Source organism: Canis lupus, chromosome 12 (genome assembly GCF_011100685.1).
Source record: "Canis lupus familiaris isolate Mischka breed German Shepherd chromosome 12, alternate assembly UU_Cfam_GSD_1.0, whole genome shotgun sequence".
Classification (NCBI taxonomy): Eukaryota; Metazoa; Chordata; class Mammalia; order Carnivora; family Canidae; genus Canis; species Canis lupus.
Window position 1 is genome coordinate 61,335,462 of NC_049233.1, and position 13,016 is coordinate 61,348,477.

At 31.6% G+C, this 13,016-nt stretch overlaps 1 long non-coding RNA gene across 1 annotated transcript in view; it reads right to left on the minus strand.

The window, feature by feature from the left end:
* Window positions 1-4,651: 4,651 nt before the first annotated feature.
* LOC111098184 overlaps window positions 4,652-13,016 on the minus strand; it is a 358,173-nt gene continuing 349,808 nt past the window's right edge. The window contains exons 5-6 of the long non-coding RNA XR_005367476.1: window positions 8,200-8,263; window positions 4,652-4,723 (exon numbers count right to left, since the gene is read on the minus strand). This is a non-coding gene — a long non-coding RNA (uncharacterized LOC111098184). The remainder of the gene's footprint in view (window positions 4,724-8,199; window positions 8,264-13,016) is intronic.

The following is a 13,016-nucleotide window of genomic DNA, read 5'->3' on the forward strand; positions in this document are numbered from 1 at the left end:
TCATTAAGTATGCAATATTTAATCAATGAAACATTTAAAATAAAAGATAAATGCAAATCTGATGTTACACTCCACAATTTATTTAGTAATTCATTCAGAATATGTAATTTTTATGGGAAATAACCCATAGAAAAGATATAAAAAGAAGCTGATTCAATGAGAAATATTTTCTTTATGCAATACTTCTTAAATTTTTCATTATTATTTGAAGTGACTTTAATATCAATTTAAAGAAAATACAACTTGGAAAATATATTGAAAGCTGTAATAATTGAAATAATAATTTATGGTACTGACAGATGAAATCCAATGTACTGTTATGGACCAAAACAGAAATATTACCAAATAGGTAATTTATCATTAAAATATATGCATTCAAACATCAAAGCAACCAAACTAGACTAATATTCAGAACAAATTTGTTTTAGTTTTTGTTCTTGTTTGGTTCTTTGATTTCTTTTCCTAAAGAACTACATTATTGAACATGTGGGGACAAAATCCGAATAATAAAAGAATGAATCCAAAGATTAAAATCCATACGCATTAGTTCAAATGAAAAGCAATTTGTTTACATGTCCACAAAACTTTAAATTCCATGACAAACTAAACAATGCGCTTTGGGAAAAGAGAAAATAAGAAAACCCTCAGGGTGTAAGCATCCAGACATCTGGTCATCTATGCACATACCTTACTATCACCACAATCACCTGGAAGGTGCTGGTCACAATTCTAAATTTCCCAAAGAAAATCTTATTGGTCCAGATAACTGAAGTGTTCGAGAAGCAAATTCTCTAAAACAAAGATTATTTTTTGACATTTAGATCATTCCATTATTTCTTCTAGGATTTGTTTTATGTCAACGGTATGAAATGACTTGGCTTTATGTTTTTCTCTATTAAAAAATTATATATTTTTGAATAGTTCACCTTTCACTCAGCAATTTACAGTGGGTAAACATTCTGTTTCTGGGGTGTATTTCATTGGTCTGTTTATATATACCTATGCCAATGTCATATTTTCTTACTTAAATGTAGATTATAATAAGGCTATTATTTATCTGACAGGATAATCTTCTTTACAGTTATTTTTTCTCCTGAAAATTGTCTTTGTCATTACTAGAGCTTTTGCTTTTCCAAATAACTTTTTGAATAAAGTTGCAAAAATCCTTGAAAAATTAAGTCAGGATTTTTAGAGTATATTTGGTGAATTTGGAGAAATTTATAAAATGGCAACTTGTTAAATACCACCATATGTATTTCTATATGTATTTATTCATTTTCATTATACTTTAAAATCATTTTATAATTTTCTCCACAAATGTCCTATACGTCTTTCATTACTTATCCTTGATATACTATAGTATATTTTTCTTGTTGTTTTAAATGGTAATTTTTAAAATACATTTTTTATTATTTATTGCTAGTATATGAAGTGCAATTGATTTTCTTTTTTTAAATGTTATTATCTATCAAATCTAAAGAACCTGCTAATTTATTTTGTGTCCCTTCATTTTTTATGTTTATATTAACATCTATTATGTTTATATTAACATCAACTGTGAATCCTGTTTTTTTTTTTTTTTTTAATTTTTCTCCCCTACTTGTTTCTTTTTCACTACTGAATACTTTGACTAGGATAATAATGGTGGGACCAACCTGTCATGTTGTTAGCTCAAATGTACAAGAAGCTTATTTTTTTCTTTTTAAAGATTCTATTATTTATTTATTTATTCATTTATTTAGTCATTTATTTATTTGTTTATTTATTTATTTATTTATTTATTTATTTATTTATTTATTTATTTAAGAGGGTGAGTGTGACAGAGACCAAGAGGCATGGGAGAGGCAGAGAGAGGAAGAATGGACTCCTTGCTGAGCAGGGAGCCAGATGCAGCTTGATCCTGGGGTTCTGGGATAATGACCTGAGCCGAAGGCAAATGCTTAGCTGACTAAGCCACCCAGAGGCCCCAAGAAGCTTGTTTAAATAAGTGTTTCCCCCCATACTATTTGGTTGTCTACACACACAAGACATAGCTTTTACTCTTACACTTCAGAACGTGTTTGATCTCTCTCAAGGGGAAACTCGAGTTTACTGATCTTCAGAAGCCTAGAGGAGACCTTGCTTTTCTGAATGTTCTGCCAAAAATAATCAGATTGACTATTTTCCAGGGACTTTTCTTATGCATTGTATCAGCTGCTGATTCTGATCTTGGAACAGACAACTATACAGATGTCTAATATTTTGAACTCTGAATTTTTTTTTTCTGGTTTACTTCTCTAGAGATTCTGCTCAATTCCAACTACATCTTATTTATTTTTATAATTTCTCAGAATCTCTGCTCTATTAATGATACTTTTTCTTGTTTATAGTAGTTACTATTCACTTTACTATCATTTTAGAGCATCTCATGTGGGAGAAGATATAGTTTATAGCTTGTATTCTTCCATAGTGAGTCAGTTTTTTCAAAATGTGTTCTCAAAATCACAAAAGTATACTAATCAACCCATAAGATAAAACAGACTATGCTGACAGAGGGATAATTTCGAAGAAACCTGCAGTCTGAAATCCTCTAAGGATGGGGAATAAAAGTTGTCACCAGAAAAATATTTTAACAAATATGGACTTTGAGACTGAAAGATATTTTTTTTTTTGAGACTGAAAGATATTTTTATGGTTTTTTTTGGCTACCTAGTGGGTATCATAAACTATGAATTATTAATGATAATACCTTTATTGAGAAATTAGTAGATGCTTATTAGCACTTTCCTAAGCATACTGAATGTATTATTTTATTTAGTTCTCACAAAAACATTAAGAGGCAGATACTATGATTGTTCCTGTTTTTCAGAGGACAAAAGTGAAGCAAAAGATGTGACATACATAATTTTCCCAGAGCACACCATTTAGCTTAGTGTTCTCACTTTCCTCAGTCAGTAGCGATATACCAGAAGAGCTAGTATTGTATCCATGGTCATGCTGGCAAAAAAGCTCTTCTGACTTCACAGTAGGCTTTACACAGCATCACCAAGCCCTAAGACCCTACAATATAGTCGATGTCAAAATAAACCCCAGTTTCCCCATCCTTCTTCCTTTGTTGTGCTGAATCTCAATCTTGGCTTTCTCCATGAAACAAATAACACTGTATGTAGATAATGGTGGTATATTCACCATCCTTTCACAAATAGGAATTCTTTATGTATCATATCAATTTAAAGCATGAATAGCACATGCAGTAAGTAATATCACTGCCTAGCATTCTTTCTTTCCCATGAAATGAAGCAGACAGTTGGATTGTGACAAAGGGTTTCAAGTATTACAAAATAGAATCTTTTTGTTTTGAATTTCTTTGATAAGGGGAGTTTCACCTAGGATTTTCTGAGGTTTAGCTTTTGTTTCTCCTACTTAAGGTAAGCCTTCCTGTTATCTGCATGTGATCCCTCTGACACCCAGCAATAACTTCTCATTATCACCACCATCACAAAACTGAATTATATCCATTCTTTTGCTTCCCTTTCCCAGTGAATTTATATTTTGAAAAAATATATTAAAACTCTGTTGAGGCACCTGGCTAGCTCAGTGGTTGAGCACCTGACTTTGGCTCAGGTGGTGATCCCAAAGTCCCTGGATCCAGTCCTGCATCAGCCTCCCTGCAGAAGCCTGCTTCTCCCTCTATGTCTCTGCCTCTCTCTCTCTCATGAATAAATAAATAAAATAAATAAATGAAATGAAATGAAAAACATTTTTAAAAACTCTGTAGCCTAGGACAACATTTAATATTTGGTAAATGTACAACTTTGTTGATAAATTAAGTGTACAAATTTATCTATTTTGGTAGATTCTTCATTTATTCAGTTGCTTATTTAACATTTACTAAGTAGGGGATCCCTGGGTGGCACAGCGGTTTAGCGCCTGCCTTTGGCCCAGGGCGCGATCCTGGAGACCCGGGATCGAATCCCACGTCGGGCTCCCGGTGCATGAAGCCTGCTTCTCCCTCTGCCTGTGTCTCTGCCTCTCTCTCTCTCTCTCTCTCTCTCTCTATGTCTATCATAAATAAATAAATCTTAAAAAAAATTAAAAAAAAAAAAACATTTACTAAGTAGCTAGTACCTTAGAAAGCAAACTGTGTGCTTGGAAATAAAGATGAATAGCTGGTTTAGGAAAGATGAATAAAACAGAAGAACTGTCCTCAACAAACAAACTATGGAAACTAACCAAATGCAGAGCACATAGTTATAAAAGTAATCGTTTAAATACATTTTTACATAAAACCTTCCATTTTTAAGGTGGCATTACATTTGTAGATATTTTAGGAAGTAGATGAATGTTTAAATACACTTGTCTTTACATAAAAAATTAAGTTCTCTGCATTCTTAGTTTTTCATAACAAATAAACTGTGTTTATATTTATATGAGCAAAGCATAAATAGCTTGGGGAATTGATTTTATACTTAAATTGTACTATATATTGATTTATAAGGGTAAGTGGTCTTCACTGGTCCATTAAGATTGATGACACTCATCAGTGTGTTGCTGGAATGAATATAAATTTATATTTTTCTTAATAATGAAAAATTACTTAATTTCCAATAGACATAACAAAATATTATGAATTAGGACATGCATACATATACAGACACATAATTTTTATAACCTTCGTTGTTTATTCTTTTTCATGTCTCAGTGTATAAGTACTAACTTCATTCTTTCAGTAACACGATGGAATCTGGAATGTATAAAATTAAGGAAATCATATGTAAAGCCCAAATATTTTATAAAATAGACTTAATAAACCCAATATTATATTGTTAATTTAACTTAAGGTAATATCTATTTAATTCCTCCAATTTACTTATCTCAGTGATAGATCTGAGAAATATTTTTTTCTGTCAGAGGAAATGTTTTCTACTCTCTTCTCTCTAGTTGAATGACCTTGACAAATCACTCAAATTCTGAATTTTTTAGTTCCCTAAAATCAAAAGGAAATTGCAATTACTTTTTTATTTCCTCACCAATATACTTAAGATAAAGCAAGTACATTCAAATGTATTATGGACATTTCCCAATATATTAATTTTTATGTTAACTGTATTACTGTTGTGGATTATCATGCAATGCAAAAATTGAGGCCTATTGAAAAGAGAGTTTAGAAGAGAGTTTGACTTAAGTTTTTTTTTTTTTTTTTTTTTTTTTACTGAAGTTTGATCAAGGAAAGTGTCGTTGGTGTCAGAGGGTGTTCTACTTTGGGGAAAGAAACATTTTTTACAGAGGCTTAGCAGTAGAAGTCCAGCTGGTGTCATGAATTGTTGGACAAAAACAGTTCTCAGAAAAAGAGGGAATCTTTCTTGGTGTTTAGGAGCCATTGGTTGGGCTATCTGTGTTTAGCAAGAGGGCTGGAAAGGAACAGTTGGAGGTGCTAAGTTCATAGAAGGATCATAGTGGAAAATGTAGTTCAGAGCGTATCACGTAGAACTTCCGTTAATACAATAAATAATCAGATATTTTTCGTAAACTCTATTTATCAATTAAAATGATGATTAGTAAAAGATTAATTAATACATATGATAAATTCAAGAGGTTGATTCTTGAATATGGATGGAGGAATGAGTTCTATGGGGACAGTGTTAAGTAAGAGAGAAACCATGAACAGCATTATGTATAGGGAAGATATGTACACACACACACAAGGGAATTCAGGATGAGTTATCCTTGTGGATGGACAAGTAGAAAAGTTGGGTAAAGTTGGATATTTGAAGAAAGAAAGGAGAGTCTGAGCATTCAAAATAAATATCATTTCATTTTTATAAATGTTAGTTTCAAAGTACATAATGCTATGCATTTACATTGTTCATGAAAGAGTTTTAAATATTTTAAAGTTTTAAATAGTTTTTTTATTATTTCAATTTGCCTATATTTATATACACTAACTTTTAAACTGTGCAACATTGTACAATTAGATATATATTAAAAATGAACCTGGTTTTAAAAATATTCAGTCTTCCCTCTGTGTGTCATAGGGGTACTTAGGTATACAGTACAGCAATTTTTGACAGATAGGAAAAAATCATCAAATTATATTTTTTCACTCATAAAGGTAAATGATTTAGATATCTGCCATTTAAAATCAATGTTCAGTACTCTAAAAAACAAAGGCTAAACTACTTTGCATTTAAATGGCAAGCCATAACTCTCTTACAGGACAATGATGCAGTGGTAAAGGTCATTTTAAATAGATCTGATATTAAAAGTAAATAAACTCAAATATAGTACTTGACTAGAAAATAGATCTTTAAAATTAAAAGTGCCATAAAAATAGTCCAGCATGTATTATCCAACTAGAGTTTATAAAGCATCCAAAATTGTGCTCGCTTCGGCAGTACATGTACTATAAAGTGTCCAAAATTCAGGATACCAAACTTTTCAGGGGGAGAGGCAAGAGTTATATTTTGATAGTGTTTTATTTCAAAATTATCTAATATTTACAATCAACAATGGCTCAGAGAAGTGATTCCAAAAAATTATTTAAATATATTCTAAGTAGGAGATTCGGCTCCTCAATCAGAGCTCAGGGCAATCTGACTGCACGTAAAGTTTTCTATCAACTATAACAATTTACTATGTCCTTTAATTTTGATTTTAGTCTTTTAAATATTTATATGTGAGCCTCCTATTGAGAAATGGTTAAATTAATTAAAGCCAATGAGAAATGATTGCAAGCATACAATTTGAATACACCATTATTTACCTTTTTGAAAGCTGTTTCATTTAAATAATAATGAACAAAGAAAAATATATTTATATGGCTAACTAAAGTACAAACTTAGTAGTTAACACAAGTGAATGTAAAAAGCATACTTGTTTGTTTCTCATGATTTAAGATTTTGAAATAAGGAACAAAAGGCAAATCGGTGTTACAGAAAACCACAGAGACAAGATGAAAAGACAGAAGTTGGATATGTTCCAGCACGACTGCCAATCCATGTCCACATATCCCTTTAGTTGGGTATCAACTGAATGAACTAGTGTATTTATGGTTCTTAACACTGCTCTTCTCATATTAGACTCTCAATAAATCTCCCTATAGACATGTTTTTCCCTTTGGCAGGATATAAAACAAAAGGTTATGCACACTTAAATAAATTAAATGTAATATGCGGTGGCAAATAAATGGGCTTGAAAAATAGCTTAAATAATTTATATTAATATACATACCCGCTATTTTCTAAGATGCATTTTTATACAGTAACTTTAGGTACTGCAGATAGAAGAGTAGAACATAGTTACAAGCACCTATTTAATAATTTCTGTTCCATCCCAGGCTACTCTAAAATAAATAGGGTTGAGGAAATAGGGAAATTCTGATAAAAAGTCCGTTAAAAAGGAAGCATACATTTTCAGTGCTTGAAAATCAAATTCCTTAAAATTCAAGGCTAGCATAGTTTTTAAATGATATCATGCATATATCCTTGTCAAAAGTTCTTCCAAAATATAAGATGTGTTCTATTACCTTCTTCACTTGCAAAATTTATCTCGTAAATGAGTCTTCTTAGATCCATAGGCAAAGGATATTCATTTAAATGTGGCATTATATTGTATATTTTTCCAAAGATTTTATTATTTATCTGAGAGAGAGAGAGAAAGAGAGAGAGAGCAGGGGAAGGAGCAGAAGAAGAAAATATCCAGACTCCCGCTGAGAGCAGAACCCAGACGTGTATTTCAGTCCCTGGGCCCTGATATCCCGCCATGAATGGAAACCAATAATCAGACGCTTAACGTACTGAGCTACCCAGGTGCATCTATTGTATATTTAACTTTAATATTAATTTTCTATATCTAAAAAAAAACACTTGGATGGTTTATTTTCAGATTAAACAAAAATATATAACAATAGTACTAAAATGTATAATTAATTAAATGCTTAGTGAATGTATGCCAGCCACCCCAAGTTATTTATTTTTTTATTACTTAATTTCATGCATACCATACCAATCAGAAATATCATCATTAACATTTCACTAATGGGAAAACTAACATATATGCAAGTGCTCTAGGCCACACAGTGAGAGCTATCCAAATTAAAATTCAAGCAGGACTTTTGAACTCATTGTTCTTACACTATCCACAGATGTTTTTCAGCTAACATGTCAGATATTAAATCACATATGCCAGGCATAAATTTTATATTTAGGCAAATTCACTAACCTGGGCTTCCAGGCATCATCTGGGACTCAGAGTTGTAATCCTCTTGATACATCATGCCAGTTCTCTATTGGGGAATGTCAGATGATAAAATGACAGGACACCTTTTACACTCTGGCCAGCCTGTCATTTATTCTTTTCACACATACCACACTAGGTTTTGTTTACTTTAAAGATTTCTTTATTGAAAACTTGGGATAATTTCAGAGGGGAAAGATAATTTTTTCACTGACTTGTACTTTTCCATGTGTCCCAGGGGGAGTAGGTACTTAAACACCTGACACTCAAGATATTTGTTTTGTTTCATTTTTTTATATGATTTCTATATTCTCAAAGTTTAAAAAACAAGGTTCTGAATGACTATATGTAACTATTTAATAATCCATTTCAGGCATGGTTATGAGAACTGGGCTTTCTACACCTAGAATTGTGAGTAAAAACAGGTATACTCTAAAATCTCCCATCAAGTGTCCTAGGGTAAGTACAAATAAGAGAATGATGGGAACTTCTCAAAACTAGATGGTTTTTGTGACCCATTTCTGGAGAAATTTGAATACTGTACTTCAGCAGTAGAGAGTGGATTTGCTTTTTTGAAAGTTTTTCAGCAGCAGAGCACCCAGGACTCGAGTCATATAAGACTTTGAATAATGTAAACGGTTTTAATTAAAATGTGTTTAAATATATAAAACCACAGAATATGAATATATATCTTTATATGTTTATATAATGAAACATATTTATTAATGTAAAACAAGGAAAACCATAAAGTCAATGACACTGAAATTTGCAATATTGTCTTAAGGTAACAATTACCTTACTCATTTCCTTCCAAATGTCTGTTGGTACCCTCTATCACGTGTGATTAAATTCTTCCAACTTTTCTCTTTTTTGAATTACTATGAACTATTATGTTCCTCAGTGGCCATCAGTTAGCAAAGGTTTTCTTTTTGAGTCTAATTCTGTACTTTCTCATCAGTCTACACCCATTTACATATTTACATTGTGTTACTATAATGCTCTAAAAAATATGTAAATTTGGGCACTGAGGTAGCATGTATACACGTACAAGGTTTTCTTTTAGATAATCCCGAATGTATTTATGTATGTTTAAGTTAGAAAAATGAAAGCCTAAAATGAAATTATTATCATAGAAAACTTGTAAAATCCCAGTTTGGAGAAATGATAGAGAACACAGTCCCCCTGTTGTAATTCTTCAGCACAATACAGAATATAGCTTCTTAACTTTTTTAAACTTTGAACTGTAGAAAACAATATATATTTTCTGTAAATTTGATAATGCAAATAGTACTGTGGCAAACAAAACATTTTCAAACATCAGCTATTAATTAATCTTTCAGTAGAAAATAATTATTAATTTCAAAAACAATTCTCATATATATATCCTCCAAATATTTAGTGTTGACTCTATCATAATGCCTTTTACGCTTTGTTACTATCATATCTTGGCTTAGTCATATCTCTAACACCAAAATGTGTATTCTTCAAGGGCAAACACCATCAATGTGAAATAGTACCTAGCTTAATATCTGACACAGAGTTGACCTTAATTAAATATTTGTTGAAGAGTTAGTAGATAAACTTTTTGAAACAATACACATCAAAGCCTTGTAGAAGGGCTTACTATAAATTTTCTCTTTTTATTTTTATTTTTTTAAGATTTTATTTATTTATTCATGATAGATCCAGAGAGAGAGAGGCAGAGACAAAGGCAGAGGGAGAAGCAGGCTCCAAGCAGGGAGCGGGACATGGGACTTGAGCCCAGGAACCCAGGGTCAGGCCCTGGGCTGAAGGTGGCCCTAAACTGCTGAGCCACTTGGGCTGCCCTATTTTCTCTGCTTTTTAAATAAACATCTGATTTTTAATCTGTCTGTATTATAATCTCCTTTGCTCTGTAGTTGGTAAATTCCAACATAATAAATCCTTAGTTACCTATTTCATCTCTTAGTAGGTTAAAGAAATTAATGCATAATGGTAGAAGGTTACTATTGCCATATATTTCCTTTTGAGCATTCTAGGCACTTCTTATTTTCTCCATTAGCACCATACTGGGAAAGGCACCAATATGTATTGAGCACAACTATTTAAACCTATTTGAACAGAGCACAAGTAGGACCCTTCCAAATGCTGGCTTTTTGAAATATATATTATTTATTTATTTATTTAAAGGGCAAGCGGGGGGAGGGACAGAGAGAGAGAGAGAGAGAGAGAGAGAATCTTAAGAAGACTTCACGCTAAGCACAAGATGGACACAGGGCTTGATTTCATGACCCTGAGAACATGACCTGAGCCAAAATCAAGAATTCGACACTTAACTGACTGAGCCACCCAGGCACCACCCCCCCCATGTTATTTTTAATGTCAATGTATTTTCTGCCTTCAGACATTTTACCCTTTGAGTATTCCCTATAATGCTTATGAGGTATAAAATATTAACCTAATTATTTTTCTTAAATATTAAACTTGAGAAAGCATTGAAAACATCTAAATCTTGTTAGGTCCCTATACTGTCTTCTTAAGTACTCTTTAGATGAGCTATGTTATGTTAACTAACTTTTAAAAATGTCTCTGGGGTTTCCAGAGTTCTCAAATAGTTAACCCATTCTTCTTAATATAATTTAAAGGAGAGATTAGACAAGGGAGAGATGCTCTACATTAACATGGACTGCTTTAATATTACTTAATAAAGGCTTGCAGCTATCTTTATGTAGTTAAATATATATGCACATACACATATGTACACACACAAACCTTGCTATGAAACATAGCTTTAAAAAAAAAAAACATAGCTTTAAATTATGTTTAAATTATGTTCAGGCCCATATTGGGTTCCATGCTGGGTATGGAGCCTACTTAAAAAAAAAAAAAATAGATATGTATCCAGAATATATAAAATGCTCTCAAAACTCAATGAAAAAAACAACCCAACAACACCATGAAAATTGGCAAAAGATTTACATAGACATTTTACCAAAGAAATACAAAATGATTTTCCAATAATGTTCATGGTATAATAGTTGAAAATTAGAAAAAAATAAAATGTCCATAAACAAATAGCTTATCTACACAGTGAATTACTATGCATCAATAAACATGAATGAACTATGGATACCCACAACAACATGGAAAAATATCAAAAATGTTTAGAGAAAGAAATCATGTAAAAATGATTATAAATTGTATGATTCCACCTACATAAAGCTCTAGAAAATGCAGACTTATCTAAAGTGACGTGAAGTATATAAACACTACTTTGAACTAGGCAGAGATAGCAGTGAGAAATTACAAAGAGGTGTAAGGAAACTGTTGGGGGATGAATATTCTCATTTTGATTCCAGTAATGATTTTACAAATTATAAATATATCAAAATTTATGAAAATTTACACTCTCAATATGTGGGACATTTTATATGCTATTCATGCTTCAATAAGTTGTATAAAAAAGAACAATATACCACAATAAATCTGTTTTAAAAAATTAAAGTGAAGTAGTAAGGTAAAGGTGGAGAAGCTCTTTACAAAAATTAATAACAGAAAATGTCTCTGTGGATACAGAACACTTAGAACATTTATACATTTATAATTTTAAATGGTAGGATTATGGATAAGTATTTGACATTTCTTTGAAAATTATTCATTCTCCTACTGTATGATACAATATTTAAACTTTCAGGTATTTACTGAATAGAAGGAAAATTTGTATCCCTACAAATGGGTTGAAAAATAGTTTACAACAGCCTTATTCATAGTAGCCAACACTAAAATAATCCCAATAACTAACTGCATAGAATGGAAATTGTGGTATAATATATAAATAATAGAATACTACTCAACAATTAAAAAAAAGAAAATGCAGATAAATACAAAGACATAATAAATTTCAAAAACCATTATATACAGTAAAAGAGGCCAGGACATTATATAAAATTCAGTAAAAGCAAAACTAATCCATGGGTTGGAATAGGGTATGCATTTTACCAGGATTTATGCAATTTTGAAAATTCAATGAATGAACCATTTAAGGTCAAGATATTTTACTTTATGTAAATTATACCTCTATATAAAATAAATGTAAGCATATATACTATGTAAGTTAACCATATAAATATAACTATATATATATAACTATATGTTAATTTCTCTTAATTTGTATATGATCAGTTAGAAGATTTTTATCAGGAAATTGGGCATATATTTTTTTCTGGCCACAAATCAACAAATATATTTACCTATACCCACCTCTCTGGAACATGGATCATGAAGCTATTTCCTGTTTCCTCTTCGTATGAGTCAACTCTTCCCCCCAAAACATACAGACACAAATATATCTATGTTCTCTTTCATGATGGCTATCTTAGTCCATTTTGGTTTCTGTAAAAAATGCCATGGACTAGATGGATTACACACAGTGGATTTTTTTTTTTTTCCCTTTCTCACAGTTCTAGAGGTTAGGTCCAAGTCAAAGTAGACCTGGCAAATTCAGTGTCTGGTGAGAGCTCACTCCATGGTCCAAAATGGTTCAGAGCTTTCATTCCTTTTGCCCTGTCCTCACAAGACAGAAAGGGCAAGGGATCTTTCTGGACTGTCTTTCTTAAGAGCACTAATCCCTTCCATGAGGGGTTCACCCTCATGACCTAATGACCTTCCAAAAGTGCCACCTCCAAATATTACCATATTAGGCGTAAGGTTTTTAATATATGAATTTTGAAGGAACACAAACCTTCAGTCTTTAGTCATGGCTTTCCCTCATCCATAAAGGTATTACAATTTCTTATTGCTGTGACAGGAAGTTGGAGATTACT